The sequence below is a fragment of the Vespa crabro genome, chromosome 18, assembly GCF_910589235.1.
Source record: "Vespa crabro chromosome 18, iyVesCrab1.2, whole genome shotgun sequence".
Taxonomy (NCBI): Eukaryota; Metazoa; Arthropoda; class Insecta; order Hymenoptera; family Vespidae; genus Vespa; species Vespa crabro.
In genome coordinates this window covers 565621-577860 of record NC_060972.1, presented here as the reverse complement: position 1 = coordinate 577860, position 12240 = coordinate 565621, and the positions used below count along the sequence as shown (strand labels likewise).

The following is a 12240-nucleotide window of genomic DNA, read 5'->3' as shown; positions in this document are numbered from 1 at the left end:
AGAGAGACAGAGAGAGAGAGAGAGAGAGAGAGAGAGAACGATGCTATATTTGCACAGCTTGTGTCTTGTTAGACTCTTGAATTAAACTCGAAATTCCAGATTTCTCTATAGTTGTAACATACTAACGATAAGCTAGGTGCAAATGTAGGTGGTTTTTAAAACAACGTTATCTTAATTATCATATAAAAATATAGTTAAGACTATTTCGTATCGATAAAATCGTTAATGTTTGATTTATCGAAAAGTGATTTTGATAATCGATAAATCGAAAAGAATTATTTTATACGACCGTAGCAGTCGATTAGGAAATTTCTAATCTCTCGAGATTAATAATCAGTAAAATATCTATCAAACAATTTGTATTAGAGATCTGTAACGGAATTCGTAAGGAGGTTCCTTCGAGTTTCCATTTGCAGTAGCAAGCGAATTCTCGCTCCAAATAAATCAAGAAATTAAACGAACGTTCACATCGATAATTAAAAAATTATCTAATACCAAAGGATGAACTGGCCGAATTTTTTTTTGGAATTTAAAACATTTCTTTTTTCCTCCTTTTTTTTATAAAAATCCGAAATTGCAATTACAACTTGTAAAACTGGAAGGATTAATTTATACTTTTTTCAAAATCAAATCCTAGGCACTTTTGACCAACCTATGAAGAACATCTTAGAACCATCCTGTATATATTAGATTTTACTATTTTATTTATCAAAGATTCCTTACATCGTCAATTTATATATTTAGAATAAATATATTTAGGATAAATAAATACGTGAAAAATTATAATATCAAGGTAAAAGTAAAAAAAAATTTCTAGATTTTGGTGAAAAAAAAGAAAAAATAAGCAAAAAAGAATAAAAAAATAACTAAAAACGAAAAAATAGAAGAATAAATAAATAAAAGAAATTATTTTCCATCCGAAAGACACGAATTGTTCCGAATGAGATTTGAGCCATGGATATCATGGCTCAAATAAAAAAAGAAAAAAAAAAGATATTTTGTACATAAAAGGAAGAGAAATCATTTGTTCGTTGTTTGCAAAAGACTTTTCTGCGAGAATCACTTGCATGAAATAAAAAAAATGTTAAATGTTCTTCGTGAAATTGATTGTCATATTTCACACATCAAATTCAATCGTCTTGTTTCGATGAATATCTCTATCGTTTTCTATTTAAAATCGAATCTCATTCAGCATTATCTGCTTCCTCGAAATTTTCTTCAAACTCTTTGGATCATAAAATTTAAAAAATTTTTCACCCGGTGATGAATCTTCCGTGAGAGAGAAATTTACGTTTGAATTACACCTGGAAATTTTTAACACGTTACTTTCACTGCTTGAAACCTTTCCAACATATTTTCTAATTCGTTGAACTGCACCTGCAAGTACCGAGAATTGAATTTATTTTATTTCATCGTTTTGTTTGACCTATCTGTCACATAAATTTTTTTTATTAATTTAATTAAAGATTCTGATTCTTTATTTTTATAATATAAATTTTTATTATATAATTAAATAATAATTTTATAAAATATATTTTTATAATATGATATAATATAAATTTTTATAATATAATATAATACCAATACTACGATTAATATTGGATTGAAAAATGATTGGTTTTCGTATGATGTTAAGTACAATGATTTCTTTTTTCCTTTTACTAATTATAAAAATTTTTCGTTAGAAAAATTTAATTTTCTATTTTCTTAAAATATATTATGACTTTTTCCATAATACATAGATATCTACGATCAATTTGGCAAATTCCATTTTTCCTCAGTTCTTATTTTATTTTTTTTTTGATTGTTGTTTTTTGTTCATTTAAGAAAACATATAATAGATATTCGTTGTTAAAAATAATTAACTTAAAGAATGCAAATTTATCATTTACATTGTAAACATTTTTTACGTTGTAAGAATGTAATAATGTATAATTTTACGATGGTTCAATTATCTTCGAAGAAATTTCAAAGAAGACATCTATCGCGAGAGTGAAGACTTATTTGTTCTTTCTTTTTAAATTATTAAAAATATTATATTAATGAACTATATTCAAAAAAAGTCATTAATTTTTATTGAATACATTTTTAATTAATTACGATTTAAAGAGAAAAGAGAACAATTTTCAAAGTATTTAATTCTTAAATTACGAATAACTTACCTAATTTCTTAAGTGAAAACTAACAAAAAATATCATTCATGAGTTTCATTAATAATTGTCAGTCCTACCATGAAAAATATCTTAAAGTCGGACAATATCAATAAAATATAAGAATCGTGTCATCTCATTATTATAAGTATAGATATATATTCGAGGATATTTCTTCGAACGAATAAAATTTATTTTATTTCGCTAATGATATCAATCGTAATTTACAATGAGTGCAATTTCGATGAGATACCTATATCGAGAAGGAAACATGAAAATAAAATAAGAATAAAAAATAAATACACACACACACACACAAACACATATATATATATACACACCAGATGCGATATATATATATATATATATATCTTTTATATATATATCTGGTGATATTAATCTGTTGCATTGAACATCGAGCTGCCAATACTTCGAAACGGATAAATTGAAAATCAGATATAATAATTCGCCAAAACGATATTCTATAATATTATATTAACGTACGATATGTCTCAATTATCTGATGACAACTCTCAGCATTCGTCTCTATATTGGATTGATTTCTCTTTTATGTCTCGGCAAATAAGCTATAAAAGCAATAGCGTATCTTATACATAGTTCGTCGGAACATAACCAATAATCATTTGAAATAGCTCACTATTTATTCTCCTTGATTCAGATTTTTTTTATTCCAAAAAATAATACCTTCGATTTCTAACTATGCGAAGAGTATTTCGAGAAAAAAAAAAAAAAAGAAAAAAAAGAGAACACTTCTGTTTAAACCCATAAAATATTTAACTCAAGCCAACTCTTTCTCAATAAAAAGAAATATCTTTTTTTATTTGTTGTCTCTCTTTCTTCCTAATTGTATGTATGCGCTTGTGTGTGCGTATGTGCGTGTGCGTACTGGTGAGTGGGTGTTTTTATCGTTCAACGAATTTCTAAAAATTCTAACATATTTTTTGTCTAAAAACGTCGAAATATTTGTAAACATTTAACGTATTCACATTATACTAAATATCGTCGCAAAGGTATATCCCAAATGTCCCACGTGTAGCATATTGAATTCAAGTGAGTATGTCCGAACGCAAAGTTCATTCGAGCCAATCATATACGTTACGTAATACGCAAACTAAAAGTTGATAATTAAGGAGAAACTTGTATAGAACTTTCCCTGGTAAGCTAGGGATATCCTATGAAACATTTTCATTCGTAACGATTCGATAAAACTATCGATTCGTTTCACATTGTCAAAATTAGATGGTAAATTAAATTAGTGTCTGTTTTAAAATTAATTGGATTACATATTTGAACGAACAAGAGACAACCAATTTATCTTTTATATCACAGGGGAATATTTTTTTGACATTGTAAATATTACAACGTTAATAATAATTACATATTATAATTAATAATAATTATAATATATATATATATATATATATATATATATATATATATATATAGTGCGAAATAAATCTTTTTATTAATATCCTTTAATTTAATTGAATATAATTAAATCCTTTAATTTAATTAATAGAATCTATAAGAAAGATTAACGATTTATTATATAATCAAGGATTTAGGTATAAAATTGTGAAGATAACTATAACTGACGTTAATAGAAAAGATTTAGAAGCTGAAAAAAAAATATATACAAAAGAAATTCACGATAACATTTAGTGTCATTCGATGTCAAACGATTTTCGCTCGAGAAGGTTTTCTCTAGGATTATTAATGGGAAGTGGTTTACATGTATGTATATTGACGTGCATATTTGCAACCCCTTCTTGCTTACGATCGATTAAGGAAAAGGTCGATTTATGTGACTTGTCTCAAGCAATTGCACCCAACCCATTATTTATTTTCTATTTTATCATGAATTATGGAAAATATTCTTTGACCTACTGTTACACGTGAATGATCTTTTTTTCATTTTATTTTGTTCTCCATTCTTTTGTTTTTCATTATTTATATTCAACTTCTTTCTTCATCTTATATACTTCTTAATTTTAACACTTCATTAAAATTCATCCGAAATCAAATTAAAGTTCTGTGCCTTCGATAATTTTAATAAAAATTTCTCATGGTTTTTTTCCTTATGGTTTCTTTCTTTTTTTTTTATTATGTTTTTTATTTATTTTTTTTTATTTTTTATTATATACACTCACAATCAATTTAATAAATTCCTTTTTTTTTTCTTTCCTCATTATCAATATTTTCGATAAATTTTACGATTAACATTGGATTTTGATCGAAACAATCAAAATGATTGGTTTCAATCATTTTTATATGATGTCAAGTACAGTAGTTCTTTTTTTCTTTACTCAATATTGTTATAAAAATTTCTAACTAAAAAATTTGATCTTATATTTTTTCCATTATAATTTTTTCTATGACATCAAAAAGTATCTAAGATCAATTTGACAAATCCCATTTTTATTTCGATACTATATCATTTTACTTTTTATTTTTCAGATATATATATTTGAGGTACATCTTTATATATATACATATATATATATATATATATATATATATATATATATATATATATATATACACACACATATATATAATATATATAATATTTATATAATATTATACATAAATATATAAATATTATATTATATATTATATTATATATAATATTTATATATATATATATTTATATGAAGAAATAATTCTCGGAGTGATTCTAGTATTAAACAAGTATTAGAAAAGAGACAGTAATCACATAGAACGAGCGTTACGTTTCCCGTAGGAAGGCTTCCTTCCTTGTTCATCCTTAGGTATCCTGAATCGTACATTCCGTCCTTCGACCGGCAAGAAATATAATTAATAACCGATAAATCGATTGATTCCTCGATAGAAGAGAACGTAACGCTGTCGATTAAACGAATTTGCGGAGCCGGACGTTGTTAACACCCTGCCAGCCACGAACAGTTCCCCCTTTAATGTTCGATTTCAAATCTCGTTCTATTTCAGTTAGAATACGACGACGATTTAGTATTTTCTGATCGATCGCTTAATTAACCTATTTTATAGATACGTGTTTAGTGTGATATAATAAAACGATATTTTAGAAATTATATCTTCCAAATATTAGAAAAATAATAATTTCTTATTTATTAAGATAACTTTTCTTTTTTTGAAATAATTTTTTTTCAAATATATTACTCTCTATTTGCACGTTTTTTTTCCTATTCTTTCTTTTTTCTTTTTTATTTTCTTTCTTATTATTCGCCTATACTCGGCGGAACTGTTATATTCCTTTCCATTGAAAATGCAATTGAATTGATTATTTAAAGTACGTAAAAGTAAATATTAAAAGAAAATTATTATTTTTCATAAAACAACTTATATGAATATTTTATATTATTTTTAATCCTGTATATACATTCGTTATGTATTTAATACAATTCTCGATAAAAAATTTTATTATTTACATAATTTTATTAAACAATTTACATTCATATGTATATGTACTTACGCATTTAATAATTTATTTTAATCTGTTAGACATTTTTTCGAATAAAAAATGTCATACCAATTATCAAATATTATTTATAAATACATTAATATTTGCGAAATAATGGAAAAATAACATTATCTATAAGAAGATTATTATTAGTATTATTATGGCAAATTAAATGATTACGCCAATGTTATGTCATTCATTAATATCTATATTGTAATTTTCTCTCTGACCACGTTTATTCAATATGTACGAATCAATATTATATGTACGATACACATATATATATAGACACACATACAGATAGATAAATAAATGCACAAAATAATATTATATATATATATAATATTATATAATATATAATATATAATATACATATACATGTACAGTATATATACATATATATATAGATATATAATATACATATAAACAGACAAATACACACATGTAAAGATATTATGTATGATAATATTCATAGTGATGTTTACACATTTATATACGATATTATATATAATATATATATACAAATAATGTACATATGAACTTATTTGCCAAATGAGACAATTGCATTGAGAAAGAAGGATATCACAAAAGACGACAATTCATTATTATTCTCAATGACCATTCGTTTAGCACCCACAGTCCTGGCCATTTCATGTCAGGCATTATTAAAATGGGCTATCAGACGATTTGCATGGCGACGATACTAGAAGAAGGCGGCGCCCTCGAAAAGAAGGGGACGTATACGATAAACGTTCATAATACACACTTCATCCTCTTATTACCACGAAGAAAGGAAAGTCAAGAATGAGAGATGAAACTAAATTGGGTTCAAGGAAAGGAAGAAAAAACCGAGGAGGGGTAAAAGGAGCAGGATGGGAGAAAGAAGAAAAGGGGGAGAATATTCTTTGAGTTGGAAGAAAAAAGCAATGAAAACAAGTTATTCTATTTTTTTATCTCTCCTCTCTCTCCCTTTCTCTCTCTATCTCTCTCTTTATCTATCTATCTATATGTCTATCTGTCCGTTTGTCCATTTGTCTATCTTTTTTTTTTGTTTAACTAAAGAACCATTAATTGACATCCTTATTTTTTTTTCCTTTCTTTTATTTTTTTGTTTTCTTTCAAACATCGATTTTAATGCACACAAACAATTTTTTTCTTTTTGACGATATTCGAACGTTTCAACAAATCATTTTAACCAACGAGAGAGAAAATTCGTCAAAAAGTGAACATTTCGCTCGTCCCTCTTGATATTTCGGTTGTTTACAGTAGATTACAAAATGATAGATTCTTGTTTGAGTATTCGTGAATGATCGAAGAATAATAGATCGGTTGACTTTCTTTTTTTACGCTTGAAATTCGTCTAACCTTGTAGGCGTTATTGAAGAGAAAAAATAGAAAGAGAAAGAGAGAGAGAGAGAGAGAGAGAGAGAGAGAGAGAGAGAGTAAAGAGGTGGGTGTGAATGAAGTAAAAATATAAAAAAGAGAATAAAAAAAAAAAATAAAAAAATAATTGACACGCGTCGGGTCGAAAGGTTCCCCTACTACATATATAGTCGTCATACTAAAGCGAGTGGAAACAAATTTTACGTTGTTGTTCCTTTTCAAATCTAATATTTGTCAAAGGTTACTCTCTTCAACGTCTTAGTTGAAGCTCTTTTATTTCACATTTTACGTCTTCCGAAAGATATATATATATATACATATCACCTTCCGTAATAACAAAATAGACTCATCAATTCGTAAAGACCTCTTTCAATCTTTTTATTTAATTTTTGTTTAACCCTTCCGTTACTGCAAAGGTAACCGTAATCTTCCTACGTTGGTATAATAATATAAATTGAACTACATTCTTACGTCGAAAATAATCATTCTGACATGTAATTTATTTCTACATAGAAAATTCGTTATGCGATTAATTTAATGTAATTTAAATAAACATCCAACGATTATCAGCCCATTTGTCGAGGTTAATTTTTTTTCATAATGAAAAGGATTAATGGTAATCATTTTCTTTGCGATATTTTCTTTTTTAATATTTATAATATTTATAAACGAAATTAATTATTCTCACATCTGTTTCCTTTTTAATATAACTAACTTAAATAAAAGTCAAATGATTCAAAAGAAATCAATTTGTCAATGATAATTTTTTTTTCCTTAACGAAACGTTTAATGATAATAATTTCGTTTATAACAATTTTTATATTCACGAAATTTTCGTAAGCGTAAAATTTTCAATTTTATTGAAAAAAGAAAGTAATAAAAACTGAATATTCACGATTCTTTTCTTCTCCTTCATAAATCTATTTTATAAACAAAAAAAACGTATTTTAAAATTTTAGCGTATATTTTTTTGTTTTCTAATCTTAAAGAGATCCTCGAAAATAATAAATTTTATTAAAAGCTTCAAGAATTGAAAGATCGAAGGATTGTTAATCAAAGATATTAAAAGAAACGTAACCGATGCTAGCTCGATTTCTCTTAGTAAGTAGAAAAGTTGACGTTTGCTCGGACGTAACATCAACGATACTGAAATTCAACTCGAAGAATTAATGGATCGGACGTGACTAATGAGTCCTGAGTCGGTACTTTATCTCATTTTTTCTCTACTTCCACATAAATGCTTCCAACCCTATTCATTGCTTCACCCTTCCCCCCTTCTCTTTCTCTCTCTCTCTTTCTCTCTTTTCCAATGACTCGTTTAACTTGATCGATACTTTATTATACGATTTTGCGAAATAAGACGATAATCGTTCGAATGATCTTATTATTATTATTATTATTATTATTATTATTATTATTATTATTATTATTATTATTATTATTATTATTATTATTATTTTCTTTTTTCATCCTACGAAGTTCGTATTTTCTACGTAAATATAATACAATAATTTATAATAAAATTCGATTGATTGAAAACGAAATGGGTTTAAAGTTTTCGATTTTAAGCGGCGATGGCGCATTTCGCAACGAGTAGACTATATATCCTTGAAATAGTAAAACGAATAGACGAATAATCGAGTATAGCGCGTATCTCTTTCCCTCTCTCTTTCTCTCTCGTATACTGTACACCAGTATAAATTGCTCAACGTAACTCAGTACTGGTTACTGGTATTGGTAGTGATTGTGTTGGTGGTACTGGCAGTATGGTCCATAGGTATATCTATCTCTAAGGAAAGCAGCAGGTGGTTCGCATCTCTTTTTACTCTCACAATTCTTCCACCACTACGAAGCTTTCTTCCCTTCGGCCTGTTACAAAAGAGAGAGAGAGAGAAAGGAACAGAGACAGATAAAGATGTTCGAGGATTATAGGCCATGCGTGACTCGAAATTTCGTTTTGTAGTCCTTCACCCTCTCAGACATGGAATGTACATTGAGAAAAAGTGAATATGAAATGAAAGCGAATGCCTAAAGCTATTCGAAGCGATATATCAAGACAATTTATGACATTTTACAATCCATTTCCTTTCGACATAATATTTCGACTTTAAAGTTCAGCTTTACATCTATCTTACAAAATATTTTTATTTTTTGTATAAAATATACACAAACGTGTACCAACTACTTATATATTTTTCTGTTCTTTTTTTTTTCCTTTTTCTTCATCCTCACCACGATTCTGAAGATTTTTTAAAGGAAAACATATGCATTAGTTCGGTGATATTTAAATGATCAACGAGATAGATTTATGATTTTTAGATATTTCATTTACAATATATAATATGACTTGGAGCATCGATTGAATATATCATGATTACAGAATATCAATTCTGATTTCTTAATTATACTATGCCAATTGTAACATTAAATGAGAAGAATATTATTAACGAAACTATCAGACTAATTTTCGACAATCGACTACTTCGAGAGTTTCTTTAGTATTATTCATCAAATTGTAAATTGTGAAGGATACATTATATAACCTTTTTCTATCTTTACAGATACTAATTTTGAATTAATGATAGGATTTATAAATGCGTGAAAATTATAAACGAATAGATCTTCGAATAAGATCTTAGAAAGGTATATAAGATTAATGTTGAACTTTCTTATAATTCTAATTAATTTAGATTCTTCATATTATGTTATAATTGCATTGTAATAAGTTAAATAATCGATGTAAAATAAGTCGGAAAAGGTAATCAAGTGTTTACAGCGAAAAGAAAATTAATATTTAAATGTTACAATGAAGGAAAATCATCTTCGGAGATTTCAAGTTTATTGAATAGAAACAAGTCTATGGTAGCGTAGTACTGTAATTAAACAATTATAAAATTCATTAGAAGTATGATAAATAAATAATGTTAAAGAAACTTCAGAAAAATAAATACTTTGGGGAAGAAAAAGTTGTCGTGAGAGAGTAGTTAAGAAAAAAGAAAAAAGAAAAAAGAAAACAGAAAAAGTGGACCGAAACTCGTAACTTTTGTTGTGCAACGTACTTTAATAAGAAAGTATACACGTGAAAGCTTATCGAAGAATTTTAAGTAAGAAAAGTGTTTAAATGGTCGTTTCGGAGAAAGAATGACATATATAAGTAAAATAAATCGCACATCAAGTGTTCACAATTCTCTTGAGAAAAGTATGTTGAAAAGGAATATTAATTTCTGAGAAAGGATAATTTTCTTTCACGAGAATAAATATGACATGTTTAATTGGGATTGTCGCAACAATGGATTGAAATCGATTTGAAAAAATATCGACACCGACAATAAAAATTGACAAGCAACAATGAAGCACGATAATGCTACTGTAATGTTATACATTCAGACATGTATAATTTCACAATGTGTTAAAAATATAATTTTAATTGTAATATTGTAATTTAATTTTAATATCGTGAATGAAATGCAGTATTTGAAGATATACATATAAAAAAAAATCATGACAAAAGTATAAATTGTACTTTAACAGTAATAAAAATAAAAATGAAAATAATAATAATAATAATAATAATAATAATAATAATAATAATAATAATAATAATAACAATAAAGATCGTAATATTACAAAGTTCATTTAATTCCTTCTTTATCCCATAAACATTTATATAAGCTTAATATTTACGTGGACGAAATCTTGAGAAAAAGGAAAAAAGGTAAAGGAAAAAAAAGTGCAAATAAAAAAATTAATGTTATCGCGTGGAAAAAATGTATAAAAATAATTAAATACATACATATGTACGATTTTCTTTCATGTCAATTGTTGCCCGTTCTCTCGATTGATGTCACGATGCAGCAGCATTGTGACAACCATGAATCATGGAAAAAGACAGAGATGAAGTTAGACAGACAGAGAGAAAAAGAGAAAGAGAGAAAGAGAGAGAGAAATTGAGAAAAAGAGAAAGAGAGAGAGAGAGAGAGAGAGAGAGAGAGAGAAAGAAATGATGCGTGGGCGTTAGAGAATAAATGCATTCATGGGTGTCAGGAGCAACGCAAAGAGATACTGGTAGCCTAGTTCGGATTCGCGAACGTGTTGGTGATCGCGTTCAAGTTCGTATGGGGTGGTAGAATTGCGGAGGTTAACACAGAGAGAGGGTTGCTCTTGGAAGAGGAAGAGAGAAGTAGGCATTTGATTGGACGACAGTACTAGTATGGTGGGGATAGCGATCAGGAGAGTCGCTAAGTTCTCGGCTTATATAAACGGGACGCGGGATTCTCTCGACCGCAGAAGAACCGCATCCGCCGGTGAACAACTACGGCTACTCTATCACGTGTTCTACGACGTTATTCTTTAAAAGTTTCATTACGAAGATTTATTCTCAAATCGAGGTAAGGGACAACGTTGCAAAAATTATTCCTTATAAATTCGATATTTCGCATACGTATTGTGTACGCTCGATAATCGTTCTTTTTTCTTTTTTCTTTTTTTCTTTTTCGAAAATCATTCCATTTTCTTTCACATCGACATAGATAAAAATTGTTTAATCAATTTTCTATGTAATTATTTATTTATTTTCTTTTTTTTTTACTATCTGATTATTCATTTTATTCTGTTTTTTCAAATAAACTCGATAAAATGTTAGATTGTATCCTATAGTTAATAGTCGACAATTTTATTGTCTTACTATTAGGGCAATCGTAAAATAAGTAGACACTTTCGTAGTATGTTACGAGCCAAATAAAAACAGGGAAACGAGTCACTTCTCTTTTTTTGTAGTATTATACAGTCTCTTTCTCTCTCTCTTTCTTTCTCTCTCTCTCTCTCTCTCTCTCTGTGGTAATATGATTATTTTTTCTCTTTTAAAAATAAATAACTTAATCACTTTGAGGATGAACATTTTTTTTGCTAAATCATCGAATCACATCGAGACTCGTTAAAAGTGATCGAGATACCTAATTCAATCGTTTCTTATTCGCGTCGATATCCTCGCTGAAGATTTTATTTCTATAAAAAAAAAAAAAAAAAAAAAAAAAGAAAGATAAAATGTTCGGCGTAAACGAAGTAATCGAACAAAAAAGAAAAAAGGAGAGAGAAAACGGCGAGAAAAAACGATGAAGAAAGAAAGAAAATGTTTTACGATCGTTTAAAATTTTTCTATTGAAACATTTTTTACCTTTCCTAATTTGTCAAAATTTTTTTTGACGTATATAATGAACATGAGAATTT

At 27.3% G+C, this 12240-nt stretch overlaps 1 protein-coding gene across 1 annotated transcript in view; it reads left to right on the top strand.

The window, feature by feature from the left end:
* The first annotated feature begins 11260 nt into the window (after nt 1–11260).
* LOC124430359 (diuretic hormone class 2) overlaps nt 11261–12240 on the top strand; it is a 20097-nt gene continuing 19117 nt past the window's right edge. Inside the window, exon 1 of the mRNA XM_046976795.1 lies at nt 11261–11402. The gene's annotated coding sequence lies outside the window, so the exon portion shown is untranslated. The remainder of the gene's footprint in view (nt 11403–12240) is intronic.